The sequence below is a fragment of the Varanus komodoensis genome, unplaced genomic scaffold (genome assembly GCF_004798865.1).
Source record: "Varanus komodoensis strain SLA01 unplaced genomic scaffold, ASM479886v1 scaffold69, whole genome shotgun sequence".
In the NCBI taxonomy this organism is placed as follows: domain Eukaryota; kingdom Metazoa; phylum Chordata; class Lepidosauria; order Squamata; family Varanidae; genus Varanus; species Varanus komodoensis.
The window spans coordinates 2,562,871-2,582,044 of record NW_025336334.1 but is presented as its reverse complement, the minus strand read 5'-3'; the positions used below and the strand labels follow the sequence as shown (position 1 = coordinate 2,582,044).

At 41.4% G+C, this 19,174-nt stretch overlaps 1 protein-coding gene across 1 annotated transcript in view; it reads left to right on the top strand.

Moving 5' to 3' along the window:
- The window catches only part of PHF21B (PHD finger protein 21B), a 270,227-nt gene that overhangs the window by 35,661 nt on the left and 215,392 nt on the right, over nucleotides 1-19,174 (top strand). The gene's annotated exons all lie outside the window — the stretch shown is intronic.

Here is a 19,174-nt window from a genome sequence, read left to right as displayed (position 1 = left end):
CTGACGGGGACGGGGCGTTATGCTCACATGACTCCAGTCCTCCGTCAGCAACCTGGCAGCTCTATTTTGCACCAATTGAAGTGTTCGGACTGTCTTCAGGGGAAGCCCCACGTAAAGCGCATTACAGAAGTCTAGGCGGGAAGTCACCAGCGCGTGTGTCACTGTCGCCAGGCAGTCGTACTCCAGGTAGGGGCGCAGCTGATTAATCAACCACTGATGATATATTCTGAGGGTATGGCAGGAAATGTGTTTGGTTACATTTGAATGTGAATTTAACTAATTTTTACTTCTTGAAACACTATGTGGACCAAAATCAAGATATACTGTGATATTTGCGCTTTGCAGTATTTTGCAGTGTGTGGAGCAAAAAGTACTTGTGAAAATTATATATTAGTGAAAGTGACATACAAAAATGCATTGCATCAGGGGATATTGCCTGCAAAAAAATTGTATCTGAGGCAGAATTGTATACTGAAATGTGTGTATCTGTAGAGATGTGCAAGAAAAATGCATAAGATGTTCTGTGTAGCCATACAAAACAGAAATTGAACACAATGAATTGAAGCTTGGTCCATCCCTACTTTTTTGCTCTTGGGAATACTCTTACTGTTGCCACCATCTTTATCTCCCCCCATTCTTCTTAAGTCAAAAGAGATTCCTTCTTCTGCTCAATACAGTGTTCCCTTCCAGTTATTCCATTACAATGAAATGGGAATGGATAAATGGGAGTGGGGAGGAAGCATCTTTTGTAATATAAGGATACCTGCTGGACCAAAGAGTGCAACCAATTTTCACACTCTGAACTGGCAAGCTTTGCCCTTTGCAAATTCTTTTGTGTACATCAAATCAGAAGTGCAAACACAGAAGACACTTCAAATAATAGTTGTGATTTCAAACTTTTCTTACAATGCAAAGCTTCTCAAACTCTGTGATGTACTTCATTTGTTTCTATTTTACATCAGTGAAAGATGTAACCTTGGTAGTTAAGATGTTTTCAGGCAGAGTGATGAGTCACTTACTCACCAACTAAAACCTGCTGCTCTATTAAATGAAAAGCTGCAGATGTGCACTTGAACAGTGTAATCCTACACATGTCAGAAAAAAATTTCCACAGAGTTCAGTGGGGTTTACTCCCAGGTAAGTTGGTATAAGATTGCAGCCTATCTGGTATTATAGAATACCTGGTAGCTATGTTATTAAGAGATGTTAAGTGCTCAGTGACTTGAGACCTTACAGTCTGAAAAGTGTATTGGAATACAATGTATTGGGAGAATGGGTGTGATTGATTTTAGAAAATCCGAACACTTATCTAGCTTGGTTTGGTACTGGGAGTAGGAATGTAAAGTAACAGAACCTTCATCTATCATCCTGCACCAGGGGTTGAAAAAAGTAAAATGATATGTTAATGTCTAACTTTGTAAGCAGCATTCTCTCCAGGCACAAAAGGAGAAACTGCAATCAAGAGAAGGAACAAATTGCACTGTGGTTACTTAGCATCCATGCTGTAAATGTAGCCTGAGTTGGATTCAGATGATCTGAATTGTCTGCATCTGCTTCCACCTTTTTTCCTTTTTTGCCACTGGTTAATCAAGGATTCTAATGGAAGAAACCAACACTTACTCTCGCACATGTATGACTTAGATTTTTGCTTCCCCTCCAAAGTGGAAATGCAGGAGTTTCTGTCACTGGTTGGTCTTCTTCAGTTCAAATGGTTGTCCTATCAGCCAACCATTAGAGGTAGTGAGTGGGGCAGTTACAGTTGTTTGAATGGGTCAGGAGACTGGTACTATGCACCACCTTTTAGCTTTTTGTTGTTGTTGTTTCTTTTTGCAAAACACTTAATCCAGTATTCACTCTCACAGTTGCCTGATGAGACTCATGTCAAATGTACAGGAAACTGAGGCAGAGATCTTTTATGTAGTCTTCTAGATGCTGAATACATGGCAGTGTTGAAACATGAAATGAGATAAGTGTGTACACAGAGCCCTGCTGAGTCAGATCCACCTAGTCCTTCATCCTGTTTCCAGCAGTGCCCAGACAGTTGCATCCAGGAGTGTGTCATCAAGAAATGAAAGCAACAATACTCCTTCTGTGACCTCTAGCAGTCGAAATTCAGAGGCTTCTGACCTGTGGAATTCCATTGACCTATCAAAAGTAATAGCCATTGATAGATCCCCATCCTCAGAAATGTTCACAGTCCTTTTTTCAAGCCATCTCTACCAGTAGCATTCAAAGTAGTCCTATACAACTTGGAAGTATAATTCAGTTCAATGGGACTTTCTCCCAGGTGAGTGTGCATACAATTCCACATACAATGCAGAGTGAGCCACTTTAGTCCAGCTCCTCTGTCTACTTGTTTCCCCCCAAAAAAGACAATTTTCCATTTCTGAGTTGGATAAATAAATTATAATAATGAATGATTATGACCAGATGTAAGGTGCCTAAAATGTGTGTACATAAATAAGGAACTGGGAAGTTGATCTGTAGGGCTGTAGCACTGTCAAAACATTGTGCTCTTTTCTTGCTTCTCTTCTGAGGGACCGCGAAATTGCAGTACACATAGTGCAACATTGTCTTTGTTGTGCTTAGACTTCTGCTGAAGTGAGTAAACTTATGGGAAAGGCCTTGTAATAGCAACTAGAACAGCAAAACTTTAGCATTTCTGACCATCTTTGAAAGCAGGAGGATTTTAAGTTTTAGAAGCATGGCAGATGTCTTCTTAATTCCTAGCAATAGGGAGCACATATTGACTGCTCAGAGCAAGGTCTAAGAAAAATTAGTTATATGCCTGTTGAGAAGCAACATGGGAGGAAGGGGAAAAAACCAATTTTGGCAATAAAAATTTAGCCTTGCGTTAATTATTCCATTTCTCTGCAGTCACCACCGATTGAGGCTGTAGAGATCTGGATCAATTTTGAATAGCAAGATGTTTTGTTTGTTTGGAATAAAACACAAATGTACCTCCATGCATAAGTTCTTTATGGCAAATTTTTCCAAAACAAGGGCCAACTTGGAGATTTTAGTGAGCTGGAAGACCTCACCTTATTTTATGCTCATATAATTTTCATGGATATTGTGCACAACAGGCTGTGACTGATGGACATGTTGCGTTTCATCTGTGATACCAAATGGATCTTGAATCTTTGCAAACAGTTCTTTCTTACGGTGCTCCTTGAACATGCTGCAAGCCTCCATTTCTTTAGGCAGTACTTCTCAAACTGTGCACTGCATTCAAATGCTGTGAGAAATTAATTTAGTCAGTGAAGTAGGTGAAGACTTACAAAAGGCAAAAGAGAGAATGGGCAAGTGGACTGATGGAGAAGCAGGACAGAAGGTACAAGCATCTGCTTACTCTGCTGCTGTAGTGTAACCATATTCATATTTTCTCACAAGCAAGTTCCACTGACTATGGTGGGGTTTATTCCTAAGTAAGCATGCATGGAACTGCAGCCCATATAATAATCTGCAACCTTGTGCAACCCCAATTGCAAGTATAATTTCCCTGTCATTTGCACTTGGATTATGGGGTGGAGTGGGGGTAGGAGCGTCTTACTAAACTCCATAATCCCTACTCCCTGGTACCTCCAAAGTTTGCTTTATCTCCCATAGCAGAAACTAATGCACCTGTTTTAGCAGGTACAATTAACAGTGATGCACAGGATCAGCATGGATGACCTATGAATTAGGAATTGCTAGTGTACAGGAAGTTCAGTTGTGCAGGCTGCCAGCTTTCCTGTTGTTGTTGTTATACAAGAGTACATTTCTATACCACCCATAGCTGAAACTCTCTAAGCAGTTCATAATGTTTAAGTCATTCATCCAGATTTCAGCTAGACACTGCTAGTGCCTTATGGTCAAAATCTCATAATAGCTCATCAAAACTTGTGATGAACTTCGAAAAAAAGAAAATCCCCCAGGACCACATAACTAGTTCTGTGCATGCATGTAACAGAGCTTTGGAACTGTTTCTCAAACAGCAACCTAGGGCATAGTGAACTCTTTTGGAGACTGGGGAGATATTTAAAGACAGTTTATGAGAAATAATGGGCAATGTAAAGATCCTACTGTGCCTACCTAAAGCATTCTTCAGATGTTAGTGAATAGGTCTTAGGAGGTTAGAGGACTGGACTTGAGCCATGGAGACTTGTGTTCAAATCCACTCTTGGTCTTAAAGCCCACATTTTCAATTTGGCTGAAATTCAGTTCTGTCAACATAAATGACTTCCCATGGGTGTTTATTCCTTTTGAAATTCATAGGATGCAAATGTAAAAATATAATCCTGGAGAATATTTGATAGCTTTTTTGACTTCTGAGAAACCTAGACATACAATTATTATGTTATCATATTTTCACTCCAAAATACTAGGCTATAGAAACTTGGAAGGACATCTGAAAGTGTCGAGATTGCACAGAACCTCAGCACAGCATAGAACCCCAGCCGCTAAGCCATGTCCCGACTAATCTACAATAATAGTTTCTCAAGTAGAATTTAGCTTTCCATGCTAAATTAATGGAAATATCGATTTCTACATTCTGTTGTGCTCAAAATCTTTTATTTCACATTTCAACTAAATGATAACTCATCACCACCAAAAGCAGGGACGTTGCCAAAGAGCTTGTCCATATTTTTTGAAAGTGGATTCTGTTTGCAACACGGCCTGATTTATTTCCTTTTTCTGGCTGCTTTTTGTGCACTTTATAATTGAAATTCCAGTGCTGAAAAGCCTCAGGTTTTTCACACACGGATTAGTGAGCTACATTCAGGAATAACAAACAGTGTGAGTGGGGAAAGCGGCAACAGTTTTGGTTCTGCCTGACACTTTTATTTCTTTTCTCGCTGCCAGGAAGCTCCAGAAGATGGCATGGTTTATACAGATGCATGCTTGACCAAGAGCGAGAGACATAAAGAGCTCTTGGAGATACTATTAATAATGTTGAGGTGGGTGTTTAAACACTTTGCCATAAACAATAGTAGGGACAAGCAATATTTTAAGCCTTATCTCTTCTTTTTCTTGGCAAAGCGCAGCAGCACAGTCCTGTCTTTTTTTAAAACTCTGGGTTTGGATGTCACAAAGGGAGGAAAAAAAGAGAGAGAAAGAAACAGAGGTCTGATGTAATCAAGGTCTAACATGAATGTAAAGGTCAAGCTGACAGAAAGAGTACTGGAGGGTAAGTAGAGGAGATGGTACTTCCTCGCAAGGATTTTGACACAAGACCTCTGTATTGCTTTAGAAATTCTGACACTCCTCTCTTAAAGATACAGATCTTTCCATCAGCCACCCTCAGCCAGACCCGGTCATTGAAACTGAGATGAAATATTTTACTGCACACTCTTTAAACATGAACAACACCATCTCATAGTTGCTTAGGTCAAGTGGCAAAATCCTGGCACCTCCTTTTCAGACTGAGCGTTATTTTGCTTCTTTTCCTGATCATCCTAGGGGTGAAGGCATGCTTGTGTTTAACAACCAAACTAAAGTTTGGCCCTACAATAAGCCTTCAAGAGGACATACTTATTGTTGCTATTGTTATTACATGGCATTTGTATCCTGATTTTTTCCTTTTGTGAGGAACCTAAGGCACTTTACATAATCCTCCTCCTCTCCATTTATACCCTCACAGCAACAACCCTGTGAGGTGGGTTGGGCTGGCAGTGGGTCTGGCCCAAAGTCACCCAGTGAGCATCATGGCTGTGTGGGGACTAGATCTTGGCTCTCCTAGGTCCCTGGCCCAAATTGCTAATCACCACACCATGCTGGCTGTCAAATACCAACACTGTAATGCAGCATGGGATTTTGTTGCAGTGGTGGCTGCATAATCTGATAGCCTGTTGGACTGTCCTCTATTGTGTGCACATCTGGAACCTATCCAGTAACTTCATATGCTCTCTTGTTGCCTCATGGTGGTAGTCTGTCTGGAGCTAATCCAGCCCCCATTAATACTTGCTTTTGTGTTACTTATAAGTGAAATCCTGTAAGAATTCTACTCTTAAGGATCGGGATGAATACCCAATGTGTCTGTGGCCAACTGCAACCCTTGGCCCAATTTCAAAAGCCTCTGCAAGTGGTCAATTTAGACCTTTGGCATGAGCATCCTGTCCCTCCTTGGAATCCTGCTGGGAAGGGAGGAAGAGGGAGAATGAACAGGGGTGGGCAGGATGAGAGAGAGAAAAGGGACGGCCTCACCCTGTTTTGGTCCTGGCCATTGTTTATATGAGGCTGTCAACAAACTCTGATGGAATGTGGCTCTTGATAGAAGGTTCTCAGTCCCTGCATAAGCATATCTGCAAAGGGATATTCATGGAACAAAATTACCCATTCATCTGTCCTTTCAGCTGGCTTATCTTGGTCTCTTTCCTCTGTATGCAGACATTTCTCTTTGGTTTGCAGTAGGCTTCCAATAATGCAAATAGTGTAAAATAGTGTATCGGGCTCTTTCCTGCCTGGCCCTGTAATCTTGCCATTGGTGACCAACCTTTTGCAGATAGCCTTTAGTTCAATGCAGATTGGAAGCTAGCAGGCTTTGGGGGTACAGACCACCCCCTGCCACTGGAAAATCAGTGGTTTGAGGCCCTGCCAATAGTCCAGTTTTCTGCAATATTTCTGGTTGCAAAATTGAAAGGAAGAACATTTTGCACACTGGTCTGTGGGGAAGCCATCCCAGTATTGAAATCATCTGTTGTCTGTGGCTGATGGTGTAGTTGAAGCCTTTGACAATGATTAGTTGTATTGTTGTAATGTCACAGAAGACTGTGACAGACAGTAAGTCTGCTTTGATCTGCCAGAGGGGTAGCACATACATAAGGAATTTAAAAAGGAGGGTGTGGAAAAAGGAGGAAGCCTAGGAAAGTAGAATGCATTATCCAGGTAAAGCAGAAGGCTATGGAATGATAACAGCTCTAGGAAAGCGGGCTGAAAGCAGAAGTGGTCCAGAAGAATCAGGGGAAGAAAAATGGACCAGAAACAGAGGGAACATGTCCAGAGAGAAAAGGTGCACCTGGCTAGGAGCTACAAAGGTTGAGAGGATAAGGTTTGAATTCAAATAACCTGCCAAATCTTGGCTACAAGCCTCTAGTCTAACTACAAAGTACATGAGCCTTGTGTTACTCCAGTGTCTAAGCATATGGCATCATATATAGGCTTACAACAACCCAGTGAGGGAGAGATATGTCCACAGCTACCCATTGATCTTCATGATTCATTGAGAATCCAAGTTTCCCACATATCTCCCAAATTCTGTCCTCTAATGCAGTGGTTTTCAACCTTTTGCTGGGTACCAGCAAAAAACGGAAAAACCAACTCAGGGACTGCTGAGGAGGAAACAAAAAGCACTATATACATAATACATAATTCTGTGTATTAGTTTTAAAACATAATACCAAAAAAAAAAGAAAATTCTCCAAAACAACCAGAAACCAAGTAACAAAAATGCCAGTGAAAGAACAAGATACTGAAATCGCCACAGCGTGGCTCCCAGCCAGCTTCCACTGAGCCAACTCTTCCCTCCCTGCCCCCCCCCCCAGCACCGGTGCATCCCCCACGAGCATGATGCTAACTGAGGAAGAGGTGGTGGAGCACAGCCAGCCCCAATACCAGTCCATAGCAAGTGGAACATGGCCCTCCCCACGGACTGGCAGGAAATCTCCCATGGACCAGTGCCGGTCCACAGACTAGTGATTGAAAACCACTGCTCCATTCAACTGATCCAACTCCTGGGTCAGGAGGACCTGCATGTGGGCTTGATCTTAGGCAGGTCGCACCATTGGCACTTCCAGACTTTTACTTTTTAAAAGAAAAAGAAGGGAAAATGAGGGAGTGGGAAAGACAGGAGAGCTTTTCAGAAATAAACAAAAAAAATGGCCAGAGCTCTTTTGCTTTCAGTTGTTATGTGGAAGAGGGCATTTTGGCACTTGCAAGCTTTCCTAACCCCTTTATGACTTGCTGCACCGGCTGAAATTGCCTTTTCTGAAGACCTGTGCCAAACCAGCATCCAGTTTCTCAAAGTAGCAAACCAGCTAAAGGAAGTGCACAAGATGGACATGAGGGTAGGCTGTTCTGCTAACAGGGATCAGAACCTGTCTTCCTTTTCTTGTCAATGTGCAGGGAGGGAGAGGTGGAGGATAGACTCATATATGGCAAAAAAAAAAAAAAAAAAAAAAATGAAGGGCAGCTCTGCACTCCACCATTGCTAGGGAAACACCAGTGTTCCAGTGATGTCTTCCTTTGCTTTCCCATATATAGTGAATGTCAGACATGCATGTGCATGAGTGTGTGGTTCACTCTTTGATTAATATATCAAATGTTTAAAGATGGATGAACATCAGAATTTGCAGCGGGGAAACTCCAATGTACCACCTCCTCACTCCTGCCCATAGAGGCATTACATTACAGATTAGAACTGGAGTTAGATCTCAGGTTCAAAAAGGATAAAAAGTACCAGAAATTCACGGAGGAGACCATTGTTAGGGCTGATCTTTATCCTAGGCTTCAGAAAAAGAGTGCTTGAGCACAATTCCTCATTCTCTGAATTAATATGAAGACCCTGTGTTTTAGTAGAATTAGAGTTATTTCTTTAGTAAGATTACAAATTTATTATTTTAATTTAAATTTAACCAAATGTGCTATGGTAATGAAGAAACACACACACACACACACACACACACACACACGAGAGAGAGAGAGAGAGAGAGAGAGAGAGAGAGGAGGTGGGAAGGAGAGCACAGAGAAACACATGTGGATAAATATTCAAAGCAGGGGGAACTTGGCTATGATGCAAACCTAGTATATTTTATTGTCTTCTGTTGATTAAAAGCATAGATACAATAGAGTGCATTTCTGCTCTCTGAAGTGAATGCATGCACGTGTATAAACAATTACCATTTAACACTGTAGAATGTACTACTCTTAATCTTTGTTTGAGATTCTTCAAGTGAAATTCTTCCCTGCTGTGATAATTTTAGATGACTAACCTTTTTGATCTGGACTTTGGCATGATAAAAAACACAGGTTTTCAAACTGGCAAGCTATTTTTAGAGAAATAACAACACTTCATTAGATTCCATTAAAATTAAAATGACAGTTGTCTAAAAATATTGGAAATTGCATACTTGGTCATATAGTTAGGTTTATGTATATCAGCCTCTGGTTTTTAATATAGGCTAGGACTTGATCCTTCAGAGGCTACAAGCAAAAATCATAGTATCACAGAACCTATGACTGCTTGACATAATTTCCATGTGAACACAGGGAGTTGTCTCCCAAGACCACCTTTATAGGTACATTAGCCACTGTTTTGCATCATTGGCTTCATCATATCACGTGTCAATGAATGCAGTAGGCTAGTTTGGCTGAGGTAAATAAGAAAAAGCACTAGCAAATTGTGAAGTCCTTACAGTCCCATGCAAGGCCCAGAGCCCCGGCCCTCTCTGTCAGATCACAGGTGGTGTGATCACAGAGCCTTATTCTGGTGGCACCCATTCTCCCTTTTTCGAGAACTTGGGGTAGTAGCTTCTGCAGTTAGCTTCAGCCCATTTTTTTCTCCAAGGCATCTATTGATGTTTGAAAGATTTGTATTGTTCTTGGGTTGTAGAATTTCTAATATTTAACTTAAGAAAGGAAAAGAATGTGTACATAAAGGCTACCGGAGCTGCAAAATGGGGGTATAAATACTTCTGCATGTAAATAAGCAAACATCCATGAAAAGCATACACCACAGCTGTATGACAATGCACACTGTGATGTATGAAGCAATGCTGTGTATCTGTAAATTGCTACAGCTGAAAAAATATGTGCAGCATCACTTCTCCTTCACCGACATGCTTGCAAGATGCTGTGCAATGCTTCCTACTGGCCCCTTTAATGTTTTACATAAGGTATTTCCATTTGGTTGCATTCTTTCACACTTGATGTTCCTGTAACACTCCATTGGAGTAAAAGGCATTTGCAATCTGTAATGGTAAGTGAAAGTTCAATAGTAATGTGGATTATTGCATGAGAAATGTTATGAAATATTGAAGTCGAGAATGTAATCCTCTGGCTCTTCTCCACAAATAAACACTATCATGTATGTATGGGTCAGGATAATCCATCAACACATTAAATTACAATGCCCCATAGGCTTGCACTGAAAGACAATTCCACCGGATATTTCTAGGTGTTAGGTTTTTCTCTTGACAGGCATCCAGTGAGAAAATTCGCATATAGCGTAACATTGACTGTCTGACACATTTGGTGGGTGAGTGGGTTACTTGTGGCTTAGAGATCATGAAAGGAAGATGAGTCAGTAAATTGTTCCTGGGGTCTACTGCTTTAGACTACTGTATGGAAATTGCATGCTTGAAGTTCTCCCCATAAAAGCAAATTCCCTGCACATTCAAAGCTAGCACATGGGGGAGAAAACTAGATATTGATACAGAAAGACAGAAAACAAGTAAATGTGTGTGTGTGTGTGTGTGTTAGGCCTGACTGCTTCACTCATCACAGTTGTCCAGGTACTTCTCCCAAAGCTAGAAATCTGTGCTGTAGTAGGGCACTTTTGTAGTGCCCTAAATTATTTAGTCAAAGTACTCCATGTACATTGTCTTATTCATTCTTGCAACAACTTTGTACTGCCAGTATCATCTCCATAGTACAGGAAGAGTATGTGCAAATGTGTGTTTTGTGTGTGAAGTGGGGGAAGTGCTTACCTTCTCAGACAAGGCAAACATTTGGAGAGGGTCCTGTCTGCCTCACACTTTTAGCTACCATGCTATGCTGGTGCCACTCAAGATACCACCTCTTAGGGAAAAAAATGAAAATGAAACATGTATGTTTCTGAAACAGGGAGGATGTCATTTACCTTTTACCCAAAATGGTTAAAGACATTTTCATATTGGCTAAGTGGCTGATTCCTCATTAGTTTACTTATAATAATTTGTGAATTAGCATTGTGTCCAAAATGGGTAGTGCGTCTAACCTTCTTTAAAGGGGGGTGGGCCCTAAGCTAGCTGACATCACCACATCTGGTGGTAACAAACCCCCTGTTTATTATGCATTGTGTAAAGAACGCCTTCCTTTTGTCTGTCCTGGGCCTATTGCCCAATCTGCTTCACTGAGTGTCCTGAGTCCCCATTCTATAAGAGGAGGAGAAGAACATATCTCTGTCCAGACCCTTCACATCCTACATAACATTGTTGTTACTGTTATTCCATTTATATTCTACCTTTTTTCATTTTGTGAAGAAAATTTTGGAACTAAAGAAATACTCCGTATGCGTCTGTGGAGTTGTTCGCTTTGTTCCTTAAATGAAAATATTTGGGAACTCCAGTGTCATGTGGTACAAGTTCTGTCACTATGTGCAATAAAGGAGAGCCTCTGACCTCTCTGAGATAGCAATTGTGGAAAATGAGAAGTGTGTGCGCCTGCGTGCCTGCATGTGTATTAAAGTTTATTTGAAAGCAGTATGGCAAGGTGAGATGGTTTGATTTGATTAGCAAGTCTAAATGTATTAGCAGCAAGACAGAAATTGTATTAAAATTAGTGGTAATTAGTTGCATTGATTACTTCAGACCACAATATCATCTGACAGATGTTTTTCTGAGGCATGGTATTAAAATAACAGGATGCTTTATCCTTGCACTGTATCTTGGTTTCCTTTAAAGCAAGAGCTTCTTCCATTGTCATTTGATTACAAATTCTTGGCTGAGGGGGATAACATGAGGGTAACAAAGCAGAAATAGCAGCTTCAGGAGGAGGACATTTTGAGGAAAGAAATGGCAGGGAAATAATTGCTTAACCTTTCTCCACCAACTATGTCACTGCTGTAAGTCCCCTCACCAGTTTGCTGCCCCATTCCCACAGGTGCTTCAGTCAATTGAAAAGCAGTTGTGGCTTGGGAAGCAAAAGGAAACTGGAGGATGGAAATTATGGGAATTAAATATCTAGTCCTGTCACTTCTCTGCTCAAAACTATCCCCTCCTGGAGTTGCTGTTCCTTTTAAAAAATGGCCACTGGAGGTTGCATATTGGGTATATTTGGACATACTATTCTAAGTTGAAATTGGAAGGTATCACTTCTTGGGTGGTAGGGGTAGACCTGAAGGTACAATCAGTAGGAACAGAAGCTTGCTCAGATGTGCAGCTGCCATTCTTTTCTGTACATCCAGTTCAGAAGGAACTCATGCAAGACCATCTTCCAAATCCTTCTGCTCATCTGGATAGTTCTGCTGCTACCACTGTACAGCAGAGGCATCTCATCCATTGCAGCTTTTCTTTACTGCTTCACAGAGGCTGTGCATGATGGTGAACTGACTTTGGGGATGGCACTCAGCACCATGAGTAGCTCCTCTAAAGCTGTAAAGAAAAACTGCAATGGTACATTAATGTCCTGTTAACACAGGAATCGCCAGGAAACTTCCCTGCACAATACAGTAAGGAGGTCTAGGAAGTATCCCCAGTAGCAAAATGACCCACCAGAGTAAACTAGCAATTCTAAGCCTAACTGAACAAAGAAATGTTCCAAACTCAGTTTAAAGTGAAGACCAATTTAGGATACATACACAGGCTTGTACATGAATAAACATCATTTAATTCCATGACTTTTCAAGATGCAAATATTCTAAATGCCAAATTCATCAACCTTTCATAAATGAATGAATATTTTTGTGTTGTTGTAGTCCTTCCACAGGTGCAAATAGTTTAACAAGGCTTAGGTGCGAGCAAAGTTTGCAAGGAACCCGACTGAAGGAAGAGAGTGATGCACCTCTGAGAAGAGGGTTCTGCTGGTGCAGTTCACTCTGTCCCCGACATGCACACAGCTTCCTTTTTAAGTTTCACTAGGACATGCCAGAGATCAAGCTGAAAGTCCTAACCTTTGCTGATCCCAGGGCCAGCTGTAAGGCTCATTGTTTTGACATGCCAGTGACTGCTGCATCCGCATTTTGGCCATCCTGAACAACTCTGTTCTTAGAGTAAAGAGGAATCCTCCATGTGTTGCATTACTTGCAGATTGATGGATAAGATCCATCATTTGCTTCTGTTAACCAGAAATGTTGTGACCCAGCACAGCATTTTGAGCACAGAATGGGGGAAGAAAGTGTTTCTTGCCTTCTGATGATCCATGAAGATCTACTCTGAATTGAGGGACATCTGGAACAGTGGAGGAGGTGGCACTGGGTGCTGCAGCAGGAGAGGAAAATCAGTGCAAATCAACTTTCCACTCCCCTTTTGCAAACAAGAGGATACTCTGTGGAATTTCAATTGGGATGCTATGGCCAGCGGAAGGAAAGTCTAGATCCAAGCCATTGTACCCATTCCCCCTGTAGTTGTGTCCTGCATAAAGATGGATGAATCAGTCTATTTCTGGTCCATATCAGTTTTGCATGTGTCCATTCTATCCTGCCTCTGCAATAACCTGGACTTTAAAAAATCTTCCTAAAATATTGTATTTAAACTCTTATTTCCCCTATATATATTTTTGTGGACATTTTATTTTAAAGTATGGATTTGTGCCTGAATTTTATTCTAAAATACACATTTGGTATACATTGTCTCCTAAAATATGAATTCCTGTTTGCATTTGTTTCTTTTAGCTGAAAACTATTACAAAATTTAGAACTATGAAGTCCAGAGGATTACTAGATTCCAACTACAAATCAAATCCATTCACTTAAAAATACTGACCAAATGAAATTCTTGATCATCCTTCTTGCAATGTTTTAAAAGCAGTGAGACATTTCGCTTAAAGACATCTTAGAAAAATAATAATTGCCCCACTATATGTTACTGGTGGAGTTCAAAAGAATATCACTACATGCAAGTTTGTGAAATGTTAAGCTTACCTGGTGCCCTCACGCCAGTGCATAGAGATAGGATGCAACTCTCTTCTGAGACATCTATATTCTACAAACCCAAGGCAAAATGAAATGGAAAATGACAAGTTGCTTTAAGAATGCAGTCCTAAATAATTCATGCTTAGATGGAGGGCTCTGCAGTTAGAGCCCCCTGCCCATCCAGGTCCTTGCCAGCAAGAACCACATAGGGCTGGGGGAATACCCAGGCGTTTTCATCTCCTTTTCCACCTTCAGAACATTTTCAACTAGACAAGCCCCTCAAACTCACTTACCCTGCTATGGGCATAGATGGGTGATGGAGAGGCTTTTAGATCTACATCTCTCATTTCCTCTTCCCACCTCCCACCATCCTGCCTGCTTTCTTTCCTCTCCGGCCCTCTTCAGGGGTTGCAAAAGGGACCTTGGAAGTTGTGTCACCCCAGAGCTTTCTGTGGAGGGTGGGAAAATGGGTGCCCAGGATATCCTCATTTGGATTTCCTCCCTTCCAGTGTTGTACAGCCTCTAGAGAAGCAGAGGTGTAATCTGTACTCTCCTGAAGTCCCTGTGATGCTATCTCAGGAATTCCAGTATTGCATACTAATACAAGTTTTTATGGAATTGCTAAATTCTCTCCAAAAAGCACTATAAAAACAAAACCAGTGAAGCTAGTGAGGCCAAGAAAAAGCCAATACATAGTGACTGATGGGGAGTGAGCCCGTGCCTTTACCAGCAGCTGTTCTGAAAGTGCTGATCAGAAGCACATGACATGGCCTGTAAAATTACCTGACCATACCCAGGCTAATTCTTTTTTTGGTTGTCTAAGCACCAAATGCCAGTGCTCTGCTTCACCCATGCACAACTTTGTACCCTTCTGAAGAGTCCTGGTTAGTGAGAGCTGAAGCCCCACTTTCCCTTCCCTGCAAGAGTCTTCCCAGGAGTGCAGCTTTTCTCATTATGAGTGGCCCCATTGGATTATCATTACGATAATTAAAGGACATAACTGAATTGGGGCTAGTTATTCCCCCTGCCCCTAATGGCTCCAGTTAGTGAGACTCAGGGTGTATAGCCCCACTTTTTCATTCTCCCACATTCTCTCTTGGTCACACTATGATGGCATGATATAGTAATAACATTATTAAATATATATTTTAATAAAATGCAGCACATATTGTATATAGTCATATAAACAGATGGTTATTATTAAAATCTGTTTGGTTTATCGCATGCAAATTAAGTTTTCATTCACAGTCTTGTGACTGGATTGTAACTTTCTAGGGTTCTCTTTCTTTCCATTCTGATCTGTGTAGGGGTTTGACACAAATCATTCCATGTCGTGTCATTGATTTATTGTTCTGAACACCATAAGATGATGAGATCCCCTGTGGCTGGTGACAGTTCTGTCTCTGGAAGAAATGCTCCAAGCATGGGTCCCCCCACCCCCAAACTTCTCCCAGTTGCTTTGGAAAAATCAGATACATGATCCAAAGTCAAGATGCTGACCATTTCAGTAGGCAAGGATGAAAGGGGCTATGGATCCACCAGTTTCCCAGCCCCTGTCCCTGGTAAAGCAGCTCACTGGACATGCTCAGAGGCTTGTCTTGTGGACAATACTGTGGAGGAGCAGAGAGATATGAAAATTAGTCCCATTGAGTCCCAACCACAGCCCAGCAGGCCATAGGAGATCAAGAAGTGTACATCTAGTGATCAGAGGAGGAGGATGCCCTGACACTAATGCACTTAGTGTTTAATTTTGTAAAATTAGGCAACAGACTTACATAATGTCACGTCCTCCACCTTGCATCGATGTAAGATAGGGAATAATGGCTCAACAGAACTGAAAAAGAAAAATACCTTGGAATTATTGTGGACAACAGGCCAAATATGAGCCAACAATGCAATGCAGCCACAAAAAGGATGAATGCTATTTTGGGATGCAGTAACAGAAGAATTACTTCCAAATTGCAAGAAGTAATAGTTCCCCTATACTCTTCACTAGTAAGACCTCATCTGGAATACTGTGTCCAGTTCTGGGCATCAAGATTTAAGAAAGATGCAGAAAAACTAGAAAAAGTTCAGAGGAGGGCAACAAAAATAATCCAGGATTTGGAAACATTGCCTTATGAGGAGAGACTGGGTATGTTCAGCCATGAGAAGAGAAGGCTGAGGGAGTGATATGATACCATTCTATAAGTAAGTACTTACTTATACTATAAGTACTTTTAAAAGGCTGTTACAAAGAGGAAGGACAAGATCTCTTCTTGCTCATACCATAGTGTAGGACACAAAATAATCAGCTGAAGTTGTGACACCCCAGGTTATGGCTTGATATCTGGAAATGTTTCCTCTCTGTCAGAGCAATAAGACAGTGGAACCAGTGGCTTAGAGAGGTGGTGGGCTCTCTCACACTAGAGACATTCAAGAAGAAACTGGACAGCCATCGGAGTGGGATGGTGTAAATTGGTGTCCTGCAACAGCAGGGGCTGGACCCAATGGCCTTCATGGCCCCTTCTAATTCTCCTATTCTATGATTTTCATGTGACATATAAGAGGGGTGCATCTTCATGACATGCACCTCTGTCTTAACATGAAGTTGATAGGTGGTTGTATGTATCTGAGGCGTTAGAACTGTGACTGAAGTTCTCTGACTTGGAAAAGTAATGCTGGCTTCTATGTTTCATCAACTGCAGAGGAAATGCAGCTTGGCTTGAATTTTTCTGTCTCTATTCAGTGCTCTTTACTTGTTTTCTATTCCTTTTCCTAGTAGGGTTGTGCTTTGAACTGGCAGAGCCAGAATTCCAATACCTCAGTCCATCATCTGCTTTGCACAACGCACCAAATGATGCTAAGAGTGAAGCCCAAAGAGCTGTTCTAATGAAAACTTGAGAAAGCCCTACAAGCTTACATTTGTATGTGTTTAGGCCTCCTTCCACACTGATACTTGGGGTTAATTGCTGCAAGTTTCTGGGTTTCAGAGGGACAGAGCTGCTGAGCATAATCCCTCACTGTGTGAGTGGTTCATCTGAACAGCCCCCGAACAGGCTTGCTAGAGCAGCCTTCTTCAAGCTAGCTTCCATTCCAGCTATTTGGAACTTCCATTCTCATCAGAAAATTCCAGCTGTTGGGTGGTATAAAAATGAAATAAATAAATCTGCCCAGTCTAGCATAGTCAATGGTCAGGAATGCTGGGAGTTTTGATTCAAAACCTCTGGAAAACACTAGGCTAAGGACAGTTCTTCTAAAGTGTGACAAAAGTTATGTGAACAAACTTCTCTGTATTTCAAGGCATTTTGTTTCGGGGCAAGCCACTTCCACCATACATAGTAGAATGCTGAGGTTGGCCTCAAAAGAGATACTTCTGAGCTTGGTCAAACATTTGCTATATGCTGCAAAAAGAAATGGCTTGCATCTTGCATGCTGAAACAACATGCCAGGCTTCTTCCTTGTCAGCATTATGCAAATCCTAGCATGGATGTTAATGCCAGTTTGGTTTTTATAGCTTGATGACAGCAACAGCCTGCAATATTAAATACAAATATATGTATGCAGTTACAGTAGTGATTACTGTAGATGTTCAGCTAGTCATAATATTTGCGCATGGAGAGATAAGGCGCTCTGAACGATAATAGCACTGTAGTAGGAGCTTGTTAAAGAGGCAGTAACCCCAGTGTCATTACTGTGTTGTACATTCCTGGTTGTACGCCTATTTTCCTTTGCTTGTTTTGATATTTGTTAGCATTTTGGAAGACAGGCTCAAGGTCTATCTTGCTGCAAAGGATGGAAGCTAATATATTTGCATAATCTAACTGTATCACTCTTATTTTGTAACCTTCTCATTAAACTTGACAGTTTTGGGGAAACTTTTTGACATTTGGATGTAAAAAGAGAAAAGATATTGAGACCTATGTCAAATGAAAACATCTGTTGTACTGTAGCAGTGGTGTTGAAGCTGCTGACATGTTCTGCTATGGCTTCCACTGCATTCTTACATACTAGTGATTGAAGGAAGCATGTCATGTAGGCAAGGGCAATAGCATGAATCCTACCATACCACTGCAGCTGCAGAAAGTGAGCAAATTCCTACCCTCCCCACTTCATCATCTTACTTCAAATGATGCACACACAACCCAGCAACATAAAAACTGGTCTTCGTGGTAGGGTAGAGAGGCTGTGGCATAAACACTGACTTCTGTGAAGACGAGGGACTGAGATGCTCTGGTAAAACTGTGGGAGACATTAAAGTGCAGCCCAAGCCTATGTAGATGCACGTGGAAGTAAACTCCTGTGTTTTCAGTGAAACCTGCTTACGATTTCAGATTTAGAGGGCAGGCTTTCCCTGTGGTTAAAGAGCCCAGATGATGGCATGTCCTGTTATTGGATATGCTGTGCTTCCTTACCACATAGATAACAAATGCTTTTAGATAAAAATTATTTATCTTTTCAGCCTGTGTTTTTTGAAAAACAGTGCTGTTGTTTTCAGAATTTCAAATCTCAGGGTGCAAATAGGAAAATTCTATTGAAATCTATGCCACTAAATTGATTAGATGTCAATTTCTGGTACACATGGACCTGCTCGTCATTCAGTGGATGCTTCATCAGCTGAAGACCAGATATGTCAATGAACTGTCACAAATCTAGCATCCTGAGTAGGAAAACTTTAATATCATCCAATATCAGTTGAACGCTGGTAACAGCTTGACTACAAATAAGTGGGGTTAGGAACCAGCTGCTGGTTTCAACAGGGCTTCAGAACCAACTAAATGTCTCCCCCCACCCCCTGGAAACTGCCATGATTATTCCAAAGCACTGGCTAAAGTGTTGGATTTGGTCCCAAACCAGGGAAGCTGGCACTGCAGCAGCCAAGTAAAAGGTTCAGCTGAGTTGCCAGATCTATGTAGACATCAGTTTCGGAGACATCAGGGAATGTAACATATGGTGAGAAAATAAGTGCTCTAACGCTTAAAAATGGTCACAGGGAGATGCTCTGAAACATGGATCCCCTCAACCTTGTGAATTGATTTTAGCTGGTGTCCTGCTTTTTAAAAAGCTGCATCTTACTTGAAACAGTGTCACTTTCCGTTGCGCTTTTCCAGTAGCAGCACTGCTGGACGCCTCTTTTAGCAAGTGTCATGACAGCACCTCTTGAAAAGAGAACACCAAGATCTGGCTCACTGGTGATACAAGTGCATGGTGTACTTTGTCCTTCGGTTCTTATTTGAATTCTAAAAGGACAGTCACACCAACTGAAAGGCAGAGCAGCAGCCTCCACAGACAACCCCCCATCCTTTCCAAGTGCAGCCAGTTTTGAAATAACATTCATATTATCACTTTAGGTTCATTGTACTAAGTCCCTAAGGAGCAACTGCGCCA